The 19,836-nt window shown below is 49.1% G+C and overlaps 1 protein-coding gene across 2 annotated transcripts in view; it reads left to right on the top strand.

Annotated features, from left to right (window-relative positions):
- The first annotated feature begins 14,032 nt into the window (after nucleotides 1-14,032).
- Nucleotides 14,033-19,836, top strand: part of ECHDC1 (ethylmalonyl-CoA decarboxylase 1) — a 362,408-nt gene continuing 356,604 nt past the window's right edge. The window contains exon 1 of one of the 2 annotated variants that reach the window (XM_069607500.1): nucleotides 14,033-14,099. The gene's annotated coding sequence lies outside the window, so the exon portion shown is untranslated. Of the gene's footprint in view, nucleotides 14,136-19,836 lie in introns of both variants that reach the window. The other variant, XM_069607501.1, reaches the window with a different exon arrangement.

A 19,836-nucleotide genomic window follows, 5' to 3' on the forward strand; every position in this document is an offset into this window, starting at 1 on the left:
GGCTGCTGCTACAGAGCAGTGGAAAACGTTGCCTACCAACTCTGTGTGATTACCTTCTGTGAAGTGAGGTAACTGAATTTGGTGTTAACTTACCATTCAGAATTATACATTTTTAACATTTGAACATCTTTCCAAGTTGTGCTATTTGATAGGTTGTGTATTTTAGAATGCTTCAATGGTCCCAACAATGTATTTTTCCTGTGATGTCGTTGTTATGCGATTTATTATTTTTGAAACTTGAAAAATGCTACATCTTTTTGGTCACAGAATTTTGGCAAGTATGGGAATGACCCCCTTAACTATAGGCCATTCTCCATTTTGGATGCGGACAGCAAGGTCCTGGTTTGAGTTGTCACGCATGACACATGGCTACTTGGCAGCTATGGACTGGGCCAGTATCTCCCAAATAGAATGAGTAAAGTTGACGTGCATGCTTCACTTCAACAAACACTTCCTACTAAACATTGAAAACGCTCATACTATCAAAAATATTACAAACGTTTACAGGCAACCCCTTGTGGACGACTGCAAGGGCATCTACTTCACGTGATAATGCAGATTTGCCATACATTCGTTACAGAAAGTCATGATTCTATTAAAGACTTAGAGGCGAAGGATTATGCTCTAACTTCTCTTTACTCACTCGAGCAGCATCAGTTACATCAACAAACATGAAAAACAATAACCAATAAAACTACAAATCCGAACAAAAACCATCACATTTGTAGTCCGGTTTTCATAGGTTGTTCTGGGCACGTGACTTCATTCTCCAATCACGCTTCTCCTATACTCTATAACACAATCTATCTCCATAGACCTTCCTCTTTCTTTTGCTGAACAAATTCAAAATTGCGCCGCAACCCGTAGACAACTTAACTCTCCCTTATTTCCTTCTCATGGCGTCGTTTTCTGCTCCGTCCCTGAAACAAATGTAAACCATTACCAATCTCATTATGAACGGGTGAGCAATCGCATAACAATAACATTATCATATCAAAATAAAACATTGCATTATTTTCCAAATATCATTTTCTTTTTAACAATTTTTATTGATTTTATTTCAACAATCAACACAAACTTGCAGTGCATATAATAACATTTTGAATTTGTATCACTCCGTCCGTGTCCACTGCTTCACCCGTTCCCTCCCCCCTGTTATAGCCTACTCTCCTTCACATTCTATTGCTCCGTCTTGCAGTAAGGATTCCTCTCCTGTGGTCGTGGGACCAAATAGCGTGGCTATTAGATATTTCCAGGCTACCAAGGCTTCGGCCTCCTCCTCCTCTCCAGAATTACTAGCTTCCTGCCATACTGTGGTTTCAGCTTCTGCCCATTTCTGAAGATCTTTCCACCATGCTTCTATTCTCGGTCTGTGGCATGCCTTCCATCCCATAGCGATTCTACACTTTGCAAGTATGTATGCCAAGTCTTTTAGTTTACTTACATGTTACGTGGTCTGGGAAACCCCTCTATCAGGCATGCCCACGCTGTTTCCACCACTATCTTAATCCCTTTTTCTTCCAGCCTATGTGCTACTTCTCCCCAGAATCTCTCAATTACTGGACATGACCAGAACTTGTGCACCTTTCCGGCGTTTTCTTCGTCACATTTGGGGCATGAGTGTCGTCCTGTATTTTTTAATTTGGCTATCCTTTGGGGTGTCATATAAGCCCTATGGGTTATATATAATTGTAACTGTTGTAACCTTGCATTCCTTGACACTTTCCTGATGGTACCTTTGGGCCCGCTCCCACATCCCATCACTCATTGGGGCACCCACCTCCTCCTCCTCCTCCTCCTCCCAGTCTTCCAAATATCATATTTACACATTTTTATTGTAGCGATTGAAATTGGGTGGAATAATCTTTTGCCTCCGAGTCTTTAATAGAATCATGACTTTCTGTAACGAATGTATGAAAAATTTGTATTCTATGTCAAGACTCGGAGGCTCAGATTATGCTCGTTTAAAGCTTACTTACCACCAACGACGCTACTTGTTCTACTGGTTTAAAATAAAAATTCTTAAACGTCTCCTCATTAGACCAGTCTGCCGCCTTCAGAATATCTTCCAGACGAGCTCCTGCCATAAAAGCAGACGATGCCATAGCACCCCGTGTGGAATGTGCCCCGAACTGACTTACATCTATACCTGCCTCTGCCATGCACCACCTTACCCATCTAGACAAAGTGGCTGCTCCTACCGCTCTAAAAGGTTTTCTAATAGCTATCAGCAATTGATATTCCCCATCAGGTCTCACCCTATTCGCTCTTTCTTCATACACTTTCAAGCATCTAACCGGACACAATTTTTGTTTCCCAGGAAAGGCCATGTACTCAACCGATTTAATGTTTGTCTTTGTTCTCTTCTCTACGTAGAATACTACCCCTGAAGGTGAAAAGGATTTCCTATTTACCTCCAAAGCCTTCACATCGGACACTCTCTTACATGAAATCAGACATAATAGAGTAGTTTACTTAGCCCACAATGCTTTCCTAGACACAAACTAATTGTCTGGCCAAGTCTCAAACATCTTTAATACCACACACACATCCCACAAATGAGAGTATTTAGGTGCAGGTGGTCTCATGCATCTGATCCATTTCAGGAGCCTACATACCAGAGGGTGCTCACCTACCGGCTTACTCTCAATGTACACATGATCTGCCGATATTGCTGATCTATAATTATTAATGGTCCTGTAAGCCTTCACCTGCGCCGCTTGCCCTGCTAAAAATTCACTATGTGAACTACATCTGTTCGTACGGGATCAACCTTTCTCTCCATACACCAATCACTCCATTTACTCCATGCCACTCTATAGGCCTTCCCTGCAGTCGGTGCCCATGACTCTCTAATACATTTTTTAGCTGGCCCTGAAAGTCCTGGCTTAGACCAATTTTCCCTGAAATCACGCAAGCTATGAGGCTCAAGTTCCCTGACCTCACCAGCGGTTGAGTCTCTCCTGCTGGATTTAACAATATATCCTCTCTGTCTGGTAACCGAATTGGAGCCTCGTAAGACAACGCCAGAAGATACGGAAACCAAGCCTGACCTCTCCAGTCTGGTGTTATTAAAATCACTGTGGCTTCTTGTCGCCTGACTTGCGCCACTGTGCGCACTATCATGGCGAATGGAGGGAAAGCGTATTCTCTTGCTGGTCCCCAAACCTGGAGAAATGCATCTGTCGCTATCACTGTAAAACCTGGAGATCTTCCTGTTCATCCTGGATGCAAACAGATCTGTCTGACACGGACCCCTGCGACGCATTATCTCCTGAAATACTGAGTCGCCCAGCTGCAAATCGCTGGAATCCCTCAAGTATCTCGAATTCCAATCTGCTTCCAGATTGAGATCCCCTGGCAGATGCTCCGCTCTCACGCGTATTCCCTTCTGGAGACATATCTGTCAAAATTCTTTGGCCATCTCCGTCAGCCTCTTCGATCTCGTTCTGCCCAGTCGATTTATATATCTGACTGACGAAACATTGTCCATCTTCAACAGAATGGCAGCTTTCACTCCTTCCTGGGTCCAACACCGAACCGTGAAGGATCCCGCCAGAAGCTCCAGGCAATTGATGTGGAGACCCAGCTCCTTGCTTGACCATCTCCACCCTGTCGATTGGTCTCCACATCTGGCTCCCCATCCCTATCGGCTGGCGTCCGACTCTATCACCAGGTCCGAGGATAAGCCAAATATCACCCTGCCATTCCATGCCTCCATGTGGTAGTACCACCATTCCAGTTCCAATCTCGCTTCCTGCGATATCACCACTTTCTGTTCGTAAGATAGGCCTCTCCTGAGATGATCTATCTTCAGCCTCTGCAACGCTCTGTAATGCAGGGACCCTGAGAATATTGCCTGAATTGATGAAGACAGACGGCCTACCAGTCTCGCTATTTCCCTCAATGAAATCTCTCGCTTCGTCATCATACTCTTGATCTCTGTCATGATGCCTACCCCCGGAGCACCAGGCCAGGCCCAGGCCAGGCCCAGCACCCCCGGGAGCAGGCATCACGCTCCCGGGTAAAAGCCCACGGCCTTTTATAGGGGCTCTTTGGACTCTGTCCTGGCGCCGTTGGCGCCAGGCTCATGTTGGACATCAGTCCTGGCGCCATAGGTGCCAGGCTCATAAGGGGAAGTGTTTGGTGCACTTCCCCTTATGACCATGCTGCACATTCACCTGATGCAGACCATGCTGCATGAAGAACCAAGCCAAATGAGGCTTAGGAGGGACTATTTTTCTGAAGGAACTATTTTGTTACTTGGGTGGGGCTGTGGAAGAATACTCACCTGGAACTTCTTCCAAGGCTATTTAAGCCACGCCCGGACAGCCACACGTGCTTCGCGTTGTTCTGCATCCCAGCAGCTGAACGCTCACCGTGTCAGCTCCTGCACCTGGACTCCAGCCACGCCCGCCTCGAACCTGGAACACCTGTAAGGGGAATAAGAGAAGAGAAAGGTGAAAACCAAGAACTTATTCAACCTTCTTACCTGCATCCGGAATCTTTACGCCAGCATTCCTGAAGGAAGACTTCCATTTAAAAGCACTGCGTTGCTCGCTGCGGCGCCGCGCTTCACTCACCTGTTCCCGAGACGCCGCCCGGCTCCATCGCGGCTCTCAGCACCGGTCGCCACATCTCTGCACCTAGGGGAGAGAAGAAGAGACAAAAGGTGAGCAAGGGAACACAAGAGGAAAGCCGAATTTTCAGCCAAATTACTTACTGGCTTTTCTTGGTGAACCATTCCACATCTCGGGTCGGCCCCGCATCTTTGGCAGGTACCGCACCCCGGCCCCTATGGGGAAAGGACAAAAGACATTACTGGGGAATTATAAAGACATTTAGAGGGGTCGCCCTCATCACTATGTCACCTGATTTTACCACCGGCAATTTAACCCCTCAACGCATCGCCTTTGTTCTGCACCTGAAATAAAGGACAGAAAAGACAACATAAAAGGAGGCTCACACTTGAACTTTTGCATCTTCATACTTACGGCGTATCGCTCAGAAAAGTCAAGTGGATTTGCCAGCGCCATTCTGAAAACCAGTGAAGTAACTGGACTAACGCGCGCCCCTGCACCAGAAGCAGGATGGAGAGTTCATCCTTCCAAACCATAAGGTGAGCTTAAACCGGGGGTTTTGGAGGAAGTCAGAGAGGAACGAAGGGGGAAAGGGGGAAGCAAGCACACTATTCAGCAGACAGTTAATCCCCTTTTTCATCTGCAGAAGGATATTCCTACGGGCCAGACAAGCAAGATTTGGGGGTCCTGTTCAATCGGTGGTCCGAATTCTGCGCATCACGCTTGAAGAGGCCACAGCAACCCAGACCAGACCAGCGCCTCCGTGGGAGCCAGGTGAGCGTTACAATCTCTTTCTTTACTGAATTCACCTTGTCTAACGGAAGCTTTAGAATACCCTGTGTTGTCTCTAAGCTGAATCCCAGAAATTCCATCTCCTACACCGGCTCTAGTTCCGACTTCTCACAGTTTATCAAAAATCCCAGTTGCTCTAGCAAAACAGTGGTTATCCGAACCTGCTCTACTAGAATCTCCTTGTCCTTCCTGACACATCAGACAGATATTGCCCAGATAAAAGATCATCCTGATCCCTGCTCTCTCAGATATTTTACCACAGGTCTCAATAGCTTGGTGAAACACCATGGCGCTGACGCCAGCCCAAACAGAAGACATTTGAACTCCCACTTCTGTCCCTTCCATACAAATTGTAATAGCCTTCTCTGCTCTGCCTGAATCGGAAACGTTAAGTATGCATCTCTGAGATCTATCCTTGTCAACCAATCTCCCTTCTGGAGGACATCTCTTAAAAGATGAATCCCTTCCATCTTGAAGTGCCTGTACACTAGGAAGTAATTCAAACCTTTCAGGTTTATCACCGGCCTTACTTTGTTTTTCCTTTTCACTAAAAACAGATTCCTTACGAAACCTCCCAGACCTTCTGAGGCTGGGCCTATTGCGTTCTTTACCCTGAGCAACTCTATCTCCTTGTCTAGAAGCTCCTCGTCTTCTCTGCTGAACCTTATTTGCCTCGGCAACACCATCTGATATGGTTCTTGCCAAAATTCCAAATGAAAACCTTGCACAGTCTGCCTTACCCATGCATCTGAGGACAACTCCTCCCATTTTTCTACATGCAGCTTCACTCTCCCTCCTACCGCAGGAATACTCACATCCAACCTTTCTGTCGATTTTACTTCTCTCACCTGAATTATTCTGGTGCTGTTGCCTGCTATTGCTCCTCCAACCTCTACCCCTGCCTCTTCCCCTAGAAGGGAAGAAGGGGTTGGATCTTCGATCTTCTTGTTTCCAATTAGCTCTGTCTATATAAGAGCCTCTATACTGGCCACGGCTGGACGAGAGGCCCTTTCCTCCTCCAGCCCTGTGAAAAACCTTTTGGCCAAATATTTTCTTCAGAGAAGATTGGGCTCTATCCATTGAGACATATGTACTGGCGAACATCGCCATGTTATTAATAAACAGGTCCCCAAACAGCTTGCCCTTCGCTGCCATCGCCTGGTCTGATGTCGCCATTTCACCCAGCCTGGTATCCAGTTTCATTAGGATGGACCTCCTCATCTCCGTGGCTAATGCCGTATTAGCGTCCCCAACAGACAGAGGGTCCTCTGGGCGCAACCAGCTACAATGTCTGGGTCCATGGGCTCCTTCTTTTGCCTCTTCCGTCAGCTGCCAGATTCTTGTAATCGGCCCCAACATGTCCAGCAACGTATCCTGGCAGGATCTCCAGGACTTGTCAATGCCCCTCTTCTCGTCCCTGCAATATCTGCCCAGGAACGTAAGGATCCTGTCATCAATCTCAGGGGTCTCAGCTACCCCGTCCGGAACCCTCGGTCTCGGGCACTTTCAGTTTGGATCTTGCCTGCTTGCTCAGCTGCGCCCTCAACCGTCTCCTGATGTACTCCGCAATTTTCTCCAGAGGGTCCCACTCATTGGACCTTGGATGCACAAGGTCGTCAGGATCAAACTTGTCTCTGAGAGGGTCCTCCTCTTCCCTCCTGCCTCTTTTACTTTTAGGCTGGCATTCATCCTCTTCTGGGGAGGTCTGAGGTTCTGATGAGGTGAATTCCTCAGATCTGGAACTGCTCCTGCAGTAGTCGTCATCCGACTCACTTGAGCTTGTGACTCGCCTCTCACTAGACCTCGCCTTCCTTTTCCCCGAGCTGGATCTGCGGGGTGAACCCGGGGGGGGTCTGGGTGCTACGGTCCCTGCGGGTTTTATGTTTGCTTCCCCCTTTCTTCCTGTGCGCCTTGCCTTGTGACAAGGCAGCCAGGCCTCGCAAAATGCCCCTCTCTCCACGGGGCCTCTCAGCACGCTCCATTCTTTGGACTGCCTCACTCATACGCAGGCCGCTGACGTGAGGACCTTCAGATTCTTCTGAGTAATCACTCATGTTAGTAGTGCCTTAATAGATGTATTTGCAGTTTACTTGGGCTGCCCCCGACAAAAAATATATATTATAGTGTAGCTTAGCGAGTCTTGGTATCATTTAGCAGTTTTGCCTGGGACTGAGCCCATCAATGAGATATTGTACAATCTCTTAATGCCTCTCCCCAGCAGGCAGAACAATGAGGGGTCTATTTCACTTTACCTGGGCTGGACCCAGCTGTATGGCACCAGAGCTCTTTTTTTTTTGCCTGCGGTACCACCTTGCGCCACTAGATGGTGCCCGCGGCCTCTTCAACAGAGCTGCTCGCTCTTCACACCCAAAATACAGCAGTAGAATGCGTCGCTCAAGATAATGCCCGGATCAGATCAGGCAATCCGATCCTCTGTGTATGTGCACCGAAGCTGCCACTCTTAAAACTCTAAGTTCGCAATGGCGCCGGAACCCAACGAGTCTCGTTGCGCCGTTGCAAACTTCCCTTGTTGTAGTGCCTCCTAACGAGGTGAAATGACGCCGGAACAAAAGTCTCGTTGCGTCCCCTTACCGCGGATATGCTCCGCCGACTAGTATTAGCGCGCCGCGTGTCCTAAGCACTGTAGCTGCGCACGCGCGCACATATAAACATAAACATAAACATTAATCACAATACACATGAAATTCACACTACATAATATCTCAGCTGCTCTAGCAGCAAAGAAAGAGGAAGGACTATGGAGATAGATTGTGTTATAGAGGGTAGGAGAAGCGTGATTGGAGAATAAAGTCACGTGACCAGAACAACCTATGAAAAACAGACTACAAATGTGATGGTTTTTGTTGGGATTTGTAGTTTTATTGGTTATTGTTTTTCATGTTTGTTGATGCTCTGATTACTTACCGGTAATCTTCATTACTCCTAGTCCTACTCTTCCTCGTCACAGTACTTACTTCATGCGGCACCTGCCTCTGACACAGGACCTTCTTCTATTTCTTTAAATCTCTATAACTCCTCCCCCACATCCATGTCACTCAGTTTCATATTACCAAGCCGGAGCATGGGACCTTCCCCGGAGGGAGGGTGAGGAGGGTCGTCAGTACTGTGACGAGGAAGAGTAGGACTAGGAGTAATGAAGATTACCGGTAAGTAATCAGAGCATTACCTCCACGTCCACTCTTCCTCGTCCCAGTACTTACTTCATGAGGTATACCAAAGCAGCAACGGGGAAAAGGTCCCAATGAGACACAGAGCCAAAAACAGTGCAGCAAAACACCCACAATAACTCTTAAATCACATCCCCACAGACAAAACTCCAACCACGAAGAAACCAACCCCCGAGTGGGAGAAACTCAACCCATAGCGGTTGATGAAAATGCCTAGAGCAGCCAAGGCGGCAGCCATACAAATCTCTTGCAGAGAAAAACCCTCCTTGCATCGGCCCAGGAAGCCGCCAAACCCCTGGCAGACCGCCCCTGATTGTGCCATAGCTCTCAACCATTTATGTTGCAAAGGCGGGTGAAAACACCCGATTTTATTTTTGGCGGGTGAGAGGCCCATTGAAACGAATGGGCGTGCAAGAGGTTTGGCGGGTGAGTCAGATGTTTACAAGGCGGGTGACACCCGCCAAAAGCGTGTGAGTTGGGAGCTATGTTGTGCGCAGGCACAGGCAGGCCAGAAGCCACATAGGCCCTAGAGATCACAACCCGGAACCACCGGAAAATGGAAACCACAGATGCGTTATGCCCAGCCCCAGCCGGACCACAAGCAATCAGAAGACTATCAGATTGGTGGAAAAAGCAAACCAAGCCAAATACTCCAACGCGTCCCGCCGGACATCAATGTTAAGCCGAGCCACCTCCTCAGGCGTTCTTGGATCATGAAAGAAGTCAGGGAGAACCAGACCCTGAGAGGTGTGAAAACCGAGAGACAACTGAAGGGAGAAACATCGGACCACACCCCGGCACCACCGAGTCTGGCAGCACCCTCAGGAAAGGAGCGTGACATAAGAGAGCCCCAATCTCCCCAAGCCTACGGGCAGAAGTGAGGGCAATAAGAAAAGCAGATTTCAGTGTGAGAAGTTTGATATCAATCTCGGAAATGGGCTCAAAAGGAGGCCCGTGAAGGAACCGTAATACAAGAGGGAGATCCCAAGAGGAAAGCCCTTTATCAGCACAAGGACGGGAAGAAGAAAAACCCTGGATCAATTTCCCCACCAACACCTCCCCATCCAAGTGACCGTCAGAGTCCCCCAAAAGTAATTTCATGGAGGCCCACTGAGAGCGAAGCCTGGAAAAACTGCCAGGCCCCTGTCAAAACCCCTCCTGGAGGAACCGAAGGATAGCAGAGGTAAGAACGCAGGGGAGGGATCCCAGACCGCCCATACCAGTCTCGGAAATGGCCCCAGTGTCTGCCTAACACCTTCAGAGTGGAGGGTCTAAGAGCATCCATTTGGACCCAACTACAGGATCTGAGAACCCCTGAGATATCAACCTAGACTGAGCAATAGCCACACCGCCCATTGCATCTGGTGGAATTCCAACCACAGATCCCCTTGAAGGGGACACGGCCACCTCGGAACCAGCCAAGGTTCCTAGGACCGAAGCTCCAACAGAGAGGGGAGCCAACTTCGGCAGGACCAGAACGGAGCTAACAACAACACAGTCACCCTGGACACTCTGATGCGCCAAACCACCCGGGGCAGAAGGGGAATAGGCGGAAAGGAATAAAGGAAAACCCCAAGGCCACTGTACAGAGAGGGCGTCCATCCCCCAATCCCCTCAGCCTGAAACCTAGAGCAGAAGAGGGGAACTTCTGCTGAGGCCGGGGATGCAAACAGGTCTAGAACCAGGGACCCTAATCTGACACAGGTCACCGCAAAGACCTGGGCCAACAGGACCAGTTCCACAGAGGAGTGAAAACCGGCGTCTGAAAAGATCCGCTTGAACATTGTCCACCCTTCTGATACGTGAGGCCACCAGAGACACCAGATGAGAGTCCTCCCAGGTGCCTATCAGCGCTGCCAGAGCATTCAAGGAGTGGCCGGAAGCCCTTTTGCAGTTGACATATGCCAAGGCCGTCGTATTGTCTGATCGGACCAAAAACCGCCGACCGTCCAGCAACTCCTCGAAGTACACCAGAGCTTGGACAATGGCACAACTCTGGATGATCGCCGGCTCTCCCCAGATCTCACAACCCTTGAGCTGAGAGGACCCCCAATGTAGACCCTTTCTGCTGGTGTTGGTAGTAGGAGAGGCCACAGGAGGAAGGACCATGCACACCTCTGCCTGTAGACCTGAAACCCCCCGCCACCATAGCAGGGACACTCGCAGCGCTGGGGACACTGAAAACAAAACTACGAAAGCTGAGATGTTGGGAGCCAGTGGGAGAGAGTATAAGACACCAGGAGACGTAACCGGAGACGGGCTCAAGGAACTGGAAAACATGCAAGACGCCACGTGCCCCGTAACTTCAGCAACAGGCGAGCCGAGATATACTGCCTTCTGAGAACCCAGCCCAGAACAACCAGCAAGCGCCCCCCCTGCACAACATCCAGAGTACGCTCTCCCCGGACGTCCGGACAAGCAGTGCAGGGTCTTGAGACCCATAAGCAGGTGACACATCCTAGAAGGCATAGGGACCAGGAACACCCGCAAGTAGAAAACTTGACCCTGAACAGGGAGAGGAACGGGCAAGACGGTAACCCACAACAACCGTTCGGAGAGAACGGATCCCATGGCCAACTACTTGGACCGTGAGCTGGGTACCAAAGTCCTAACCATGCAAACCTGGACAGGAGGAGACAGGAATGGCAACTGATACCCCCTCCAGAAGGAGCCCATTAACCAGGAAGCTTAACCCCACCGGTCCCATACACCTCCGAGAAGATAGAGACGAGGAGCCAGGGAAAACCGCCAGTCACTGCACTTGTACCAGAGGGAAATCACAGGACGTTGAAACAGGCCTGCGCCACAATATAACAGCATGCTTGTCAGCCCACAAAAAGATCTGACCTATCAAAAGGAAGATACTGGACAGCCCAGAAGTCCAGCAGACTATGGCCCCCTCAGCTGACAGAGGAGTCACCAGGCTGGCGTCAAAAGGGCAGAGTACTGTCACAAAGCGGGGCAAAGCAATCCATCCCGGATAGCCGACATCAAAGGCAACCCCCTACCTGAGGTATGCCTATACTGGAATACCCACTGAAGTGACATCCCCCTCCACCGGCACCAGGGGCTCTGAGAACCCCTCTAAGCACAGACATGTGCCACCATGTGCCCTATCACTTCCCACAAGTCTGAGAGGAGGCCTGAAAGCAACACGTCGGCACCGGAGGACCTAGGCCCTAAAAGAAGAGACCCTGGGAACCCCATGCATGGCCGTTACTTCCATGATGCATTTTCCATAATCCCATGCCGGACAAGGGAAAAGCAAATCAACTCCTTCGACTTTCCCTCGCGCAGTTTAGAGGAAGAGGACAGGACAAGGAGTCTGCGTCCATAGCTAGCACAGACCCAAACACACCACTAACACGCCACATGACTGAGAGGTGGCTTGAGCCCTGTATCCAGTAGCTGGTAGCCCCATGCTCTAGATCGTTCCAATGCGTCGGTCTAGGAAGGTTGAAGGACCGAGTCAGCACCGCTGAAACTCGAATCCGAAGTGTAGACTATGCCAGGCCGGTACCCTTCCGGCCGCTTGCAGACGTGTCCAAATCTGCGCCGTATTCACAGGCAGCACGCAAGGAATGCAGCCAACATCCGGTGCATCCTGGGCTGTGTGTGTCTGAGGAGCGGGTGGTATGTGACATGCCTGTGACAGTACAGAGCCCCCACACTTTCAAATACTCTGTCACAGACACCCCACGACAAGAAGCAGAGAGGCCTCACAACAAAAAGGGAAGGCTAGCCCATACTGCCAAGTGCTTGCCATCATTTCCAATAAAGATGTGTACACAGAGCACGAGGTAACGGCCTTTCGAAGGAGTCAAGATGGCCATACCAGCAAGAGAGGGGAAAACATCAAGCACAGTCCTCCCCTCTCCTTACCTTCCCCCAGATAATGCAGCTAACATCCGGTGCATCCTGGGCCGTGTGTCTCTGAGGAGCGGGTGGTATGTGACATGCCTGCGACAGAACAGAGCCCCCGCACTTTCAAATACTCTGTCACAGTCACCCCACGACAAGAAGTAGAGAGGCCTCACAACAAAAGGGAAGGCTTAGCCCATACTGCCAAGTGCTTGCCATCATTTCCAATAAAGATGTGCACACAAAGCACGAGGAAAACGGCATGTTGAAGGAGTCAAGATGGCCATACCAGCAGGAGAGGGGAAAAATATCAAGCACAGTCCTCCCCTCTCCTTACCTTCCCCCAGATAATGCAGCTAACATCCGGTGCATCCAGGGCCGTGTGTCTCTGAGGAGCAGGTGGTATATGACATGCCTGTGACAGAACAGAGCCCCCACACTCCCAAAGACTCTCTGCCACTGTCACCCCACGACAAGAAGCAGAGAGGCCTCACAACAAAAGGGAAGGCTAGCCCATACTGCCAAGTCGAATCAAGACGGCCAAAACAGGAGGAGGAGGGAAAAACATCAAGCCCAGTCCTCCCCTCTCCTTACCTTCCCGGGGCCGTGCAGGACCCGGGACACAATGCTCACGCTGCGGTCTGGAGCCCAGCAAAGAACCGAGCGAGGCAATCCAGCTCAACTGTGACCCCAAGCCCCGCAGGGGGCCCAGGAGCAGCGCCGAACCTGAGGGAGCCGAGGGCCCCGCCACACAGCCCCCCCCCAGGGGGCCAGCAATCGGTGCTCCCTGGTGCCCCGCACCGGGAAGAAAAAGTCCAACCTGCCGGAGGCAGGAAAAATTAAACTAAGTGACATGGATGTGGGGGAGGAGTTATAGAGACTTAAAAAGAAATAGAAGAAGGTCCTGTGTCGGAGGCAGGTGCCTCATGAAGTAAGTACTGGGACGAGGAAGAGTGGACGTGGAGGTAATGTAACTGATGCTGCTCCAGTGAGTAAAGAGAAGTTAGAGCATAATCTGAGCCTCTGAGTCTTGACATAGAATGCCTGTCAACCGTTTGTTCTCCAGGACTGGTGTAAACAGACAGATATATTCTGTTGACAAGTGGACTGATTTGAACAATTGTCCTTCTCAAGATGGCGCAGATATTAGTTTAACAGATTACCCTTACACTGTTTCTATGTCTAAAGTCCCAAACTACTTCACTATGAAAAAAAACACTTCTCGGTGCCTACCAAAATGTCCGTTTGCACAAAGCAGTCGCCATTGAATGACAATGTCAAGGCGCATTGCCAAGGCAGATTTTATTTTAGAGCATTATTTTAATTTGTATATTGTATTTTATGATACAATATAAATGAAGATATATTGCGGTAAGATTTTGTATGGTAAAAGATTTTAAATAAAATCCTATTTTTCACAAACAACATACGTTTGAATAAGCTTGCTGATTATAGAGTGTTTGTCCACTATGTTTTCACATCTGCTTTAATAATAAATACGCATTCGGTGACGTTTTGTCTACACAAGATTCAGATTGCATTGATGGCTTAGTCCGTTTTCTATGGTCATTGCACTTCAAGCCCGAACTCCTTCAGTCAGGGTCTCTTGTCTATGTTACTTATTCTGCGTGCCTGACTAGAGTCGCCTCGTCTATTTGCCTGAGATTACGGAGGGCAGGTCAGGCAGATACTGGGAAGGTTTTAGTATTTACAGGTGGTTGATGATGCTCTAATTAACGCGTCCCTCGATTTGTCAAACTTGCTGCTTGCATTACACGTACTTACACGGTTTAATCTCACGACAGTGCACTTAACAAGGGTCAAGAATTGAGTATGCCATTGTCTATTTTTACATTTTCATTTTTTATATGTGTGTCTTCTCCTATTTTACTTCCTTTGACCTGTGAATACGAAGCTGGGGGGCGTTAATGTGCCCTCTGCTGAACAGTTTGACTGTCTTGACCTTGTGGTCTATTGTGATGTAATATGCCCTTTATGCTCATGTGCAGAACCATGCAGCAGAAGGGATTTCACCCAGCAGTGCACCCTGGACTGCTGCTTTAGGGGAGCGAACAAGCCAATTTACATATGTTCTTTCGGCCTCCTGTGATGGCTTGGCAGGCTGAAACCCGATGTGGGTTGCCCAGATGCCTGAGGTCGTTCATAACCTTCCAGTCATCACTTTTTGCTTTGCTCAAGTACTTTGTCGTGGTCCAGCTTGTTGCCCAATGTGATCCATAAGGGTTCAACTTGTAGATTTTGCAAGCATCCTGGCCTTTCCTCCCTCTCCTTTTCCATATAGTTTTAAGTAGCTGCTGCGTGAGCCCTTGTAAGTGTGCCTGCCTCTTTGAAGTTCCATTCGTTTTTGTTCACATTGAGTTTAATTTTGAATTGAAAATTGGAATCTAGCTGCCTCGCAGTGCACTTCTCTGCCACCCCCAGAGCCCTCTTCCTGCTTCCTATACCCTCTCTTGCCTCCCACCGCGCCCGACCTCTGATTGGGCCTATAGTGCCCTGCTTTGGAATAGAGGGTGTAATTGCATCGTGTTCTCACGGCACAGCTTCAGTATCTGATGCCTGAGTCCTGGTAAGTGTGCCTGCCTCTGCCTCTTTTGAGCCCTGTTCGTTTTTGCCCGCATTGAGCTTAATTTTTCATTTGAAAATTCAGATTTTCCAGGCTAGCGGACAGGAAAGTCATAATTCTATTAGACACTGAGGTAAAGTATTCTGCTCTATGCTCTGCTCTCTTTAATTACTACTTGTGCAGCCAACAACCATCAAGTTAAAATAAAAGGTAAACAATTCCTTTAGAGGACAGTCTTTACATATTTAGACTTTAATGCTCCATTGTTCCCACGTGATCTATCACTCCAATCCGGGCATGACTTCTCACATAACCTTCACGTTCATATTCAGCCTCTTTCTGCCGTGGCCGTGGCCTCGAGCTCCATAACTGAAGCTTGCCAAGTCCAAACAAGAAAACTGATGGTGCTCGACGTAGCACAACTTCTCCAACTGATTTGCGCTCTGCGACAGATCCCGCCAGTCTCTTCAAGAACCTGCCGGTTTGCTGTCTTTCCCTAAACCAAAAAATACACATGTAAATGTTATCCACACTGGTATCTGCCATGGGGCTGGGCAATCGCGTGCACCTTCGCTACACCCTCACCCCATCCTTTGGCTTTGTTTCTTGCACCTTTCACGCATATCGCTCGGCCTGCACCTACCCTTTCGAGCCGCTCAGTGATTGTATGGGTGGGATAATGCTTCGCCTATGTGTCATTAATAGAATTATTGTTTTCCTGTATGCTAGTTTGGAAAATCTGAATTCTACGCCAAGACAGAGGCTCGTACTTGCTTGTTCAAAGCTTACTTACCACCAACGAGGCAACATGTTCCACAGGCTTAAAATAAAGGGTCTTCAAGGTCGACTCATTTGACCAATCTGCGGCCTTCATTGAGCCAAGCTCTGCTCACGAAAGCCTTCAAAGCCTTAACAGCTTGTGCTGAGTGTGCCCCAAATCTTTCTTTGCCGATCCCTGCTTGTAGCATGATCCACTTATCCCAACAGGCCAAGGTGGTCCGACACTGCTTTAAAAGGCTTATGCAGCACAGTAAACAAGCCGCTCTCTCCAGCGGATCTAAGTGGATTGGTCCTCGTCTTGTACTCCTTCAGGCGTCTTAACTGGGCACAATTTAGGCTGACGTGATGGCAGTTTTAGTCTTCCTCGAGTGAAACGTCACTCCTCCGGGGGAAAATATTTATTATCCACTTCTAATGCTCATATGTCCTACACTCGCCTTCATGCTACCAAGCAAAGAAGCATGACCAGTTTCGCAGAGAGCTCCTCCCTGGTCAGCTCCTGATCATCTGGCCATCTCTGTAAAAACCTCGGCACCACTTCTATGCCCCACAAATATGTATACTTAGGCTTGGGAGCTCACCTATTCGAGCGCCTGCCACATGCCTGTGTCCCGCTGAGATGGCTGACCTGAAGGTGTTGATGGTCCTGAATGCCTACCCTTGCGCGGCTAGAGCTGCCAAAAAATGGAGTACATGGATCACATCTGCAGAAGCGGTTTGGATGTTCCTAGCCAGACACAAATCACGCCCTTTCACCCAGGCTGCTCTGTAGCACTGGGTTTGGGTGCCCAGGATTCTCTGATGAGGCAGTCAGCTTCTCCCAATAGTCCTATAGTCCTGGCTATCTCCAGGTAACCCTAAAATCACCCAGGCCACCAATCGGAGGGTGCCTGCGAGTAGCAATGGGTGAGGGAGCCCCGTCGGATCCCAAAGAATCCCTGGTCAGTTGGGTAACAAACCCAGATCATTGCATGACAGATCCAGTAAGTCGGGGAACCATGCTTGACTCGTTCACGCTGGCATAACCAGAACTAGTTTTGCCTTCTGCCTCCTCACCTGTGCTACTGTCCTTGCTAGGCGTAAACTGGCCTAGACCCCCATTCCTGAAGGAATGTGTATGTTGGCTGCTTCCGGATTGGGCCTCGAACTGAAAAAATGCTCCTGCTGCTGATTGAGCCTGGATTTGAACTGGTCAGTCCAGAAGGGTTCTCTCAGACTCATCAGGATGTGAAAGACTGTCCTGTCCAGCTGCCAGTAACTGGAGTCCCAGTCCTCCTCCCTGATTTTCGGGGCAGGTACTCTGCCGTCACACTGATTTTACTGGCTGGGCAGAGGTGCCAGAAGTCTTTTGCTATCGCTGCTAATATCTTGGACTTCGTGCTGCCCTGCCCATTGATGTATTGTACTGCTGAGATTTTGTCCCATCTTCACAAAATACAGCATTGCACCCTGTCCTGCGTCGGGTACTGAATTGCGAAGGAGCCTGCCAACAGCTCCAGCAATTGATGTGCAACCTGGCCTCTGAGGGTGACCAGCATCCACCCGGTCGAGATCACTCCACAGCGGGCTCCCCAGCCCCTGCAGCTGGCATCCGAATCTATAACTAGGTCCGGCAGTAAGTCAAAGATGGCCTTCCCGTTCCAGACCTCCATGAGTTGCATCCACCAATGCAATTCTGTATGAGAGGTCTTGTTGCAGGTGCTACATCTTCAGCTGTTGTAGCGCCCTGTCGTGAAGGGCCCGGAAAAGATTGCCTGGATGGAGGATGCAAGCCTTCCCACTATCCTAGCTAATTCCCTCAGAGACACTTGGCCTTCGGTGAAAATGGGTGTGATCTCTTTCCTAATGTCGTTGATCTTTTTCAACTGCAGGTTCAGCGTCCCTTGCATTGAGTCTATGACCAAACCCAGAAATTCCATCTTCTTGGTGGAGATCACTTGGGATTCTTCCCAGTTTACTACAAACCCCAGTCGCCCCAGCAGTTGCATTACATCTGCCACCTGCTCTCGCAGCAGTTGGGCATCTTTTTCCATGATGCAGATGTCATCCAAATAGACAATCGGCCTCACTCTGCGCTGTTGCAACTCTGTCACTACAGGCTGAGAGCAGCTGAGGACAGTCCAAAGGGGTGGCAGGTGAACTGCCATTCCGTCCCTCCCAAAAGTATTGGAGGAAACGCTGGTGCAGCTCGTACACAGGAATTGCTAGATGTGTGTCTCGGATCATTGCGTGCTAGCCATCTATGCCTGCTAGCCAATCCCCTGCTTGTAGGATATCTCGAAACAGATGGATGCCTCCCTCTTGAAGTTCTGATAAACCAGGGAATAATTAAGGGCCCTGAGATTCATGACAGGCCTGATTCTCTTTCCTCTACACCAGGAAGAGATTTCTCACAAAGCCCTGTGCTCTGTAGACGACTTGCCTGATGGCCCCTTTTCTGGGAATCTTTGAGACTTCCCCCGTCATAAGGTTATGTTATGTTATGTTATGTTATGTGCGTACTTATTACGCGCCGGTAGCCCGCGGGCATCAGGGCACGGGAAACCGAGAAAATCAGAAAACACGGAACACCTCATTAAGATAAGTAGGAAACTTAAGGAAGCGGAGCTCTAGTGCTCATTGAAACAATGAGGTTTTAAGCGATTTCCTAAAGCTCTGATAATTAGCTTCAAGCCGTAACTCCCATCGGCAGCTTGTTCCAGAGGTCTACTGCTTTCGCCGGGAAGGATTTGCCTTGCCAAAATACGGATTTAGCCCCAGGTCTGTTCAGCGTGCCCCTGTCGGCTGATCTTAGACATCTTCCAGGAGCATAGAAAGAGAAATGTTTTTTGAAATAGCTAGGGGCCTCTCCATATAGGCATCTGTGAACTATAGTCATAGCCTTGAACCTGACTCTTTCCTCCACTCTTAGCCAGTGTAATGCTCTTCTCCCTGTGGACACATGTTCTCTATTATTTATGTTTTTGACTATGCGAACTGCGTCATTTTGTATGACTTGGCACTTTTGAATCTCCCTTTTTGTAGCCCCTAGCAGGAGAGCATTGCCATAGTCAAGTCGCGACAGGATGATGGCCCTAGCGATAGTTGCAGCATTGACTTCATTAATGAAGGGTCTTATTGCTCTCATAAGTCGTAGATAGTAGGTGTTGTTTTTCTGCAGGTATCTTACCTGTACCTCTGCGCCCACTGAGGCCTCTACCATCATCCCGAGAGTTTTAACATGTGGCAACACCGGGATGTTAGCGTCCTTGATGGTGAAGGACTTGTATTCATTCCCTAGTTTACATCTGGCCTGTCGCGTGCCGAAAATCAGCAGCTCTGTTTTGGTATTATTTCAACACATCCAGTGATGTTGCATCCAGTGGTCAATGATGTTATAAACCTCTGAGATTTTAGCACTATCAGTGGTGTAATCACCAGTGAGTTCAAAGATGAGCTGCGTATCATCAGCGTAATTAGTAAAGAAAACGCCGATGTGTTCCAGGAGTTCGCAGAGACTTCTCAGATATAGATTAAACAAGAGAGGTGACAGGCTAGCTCCCTGCGGTACTCCGTAATGGATGAGGGCGGCCTTGGAGAAATTATCAACACTCAAGGTGTTGTTCCTGTTTGGAGAACATCAACACTCTGGGGAGCACTGCCTGTTCAGGTGCTGTGTAAAAATCTAACGGGAAGCCCTGAACCGTGGTTAGCACTCGGGCGTCCCAGTGATTTACTGCCATTTCTGCAAGTGTGTGGCTATCCTGCTGCCTATCGCAGGAAGCGCGCCGCTGGAGCTCTCTGCCAGAGCTTGTGCTCTTACCTGAGTGAAGAGGAAAGTCTTGAGTAGTTTTCGGAACTTAAGGAGATCTGGCTCAAGACGGAGAGAGGCAAGTAGGCTGTTCTAGAGGGAGGCCCCTCCAGTGGATAAAGATAAGCCAACCCCCCACCCCAAGTCTCTGCTCAGAGAAGCGGCTCACCCGCAGAGAGTTGGCAAAAGACGAGTGGAGGGTAATTTCTATGACCTTTTGAATCTATAAAACTGACCAGCCGTTTACACTCCGTTCATTAA

Source organism: Ambystoma mexicanum, chromosome 4q (assembly GCF_040938575.1).
Source record: "Ambystoma mexicanum isolate Mex_15411 chromosome 4q, UKY_AmexF1_1, whole genome shotgun sequence".
Classification (NCBI taxonomy): Eukaryota; Metazoa; Chordata; class Amphibia; order Caudata; family Ambystomatidae; genus Ambystoma; species Ambystoma mexicanum.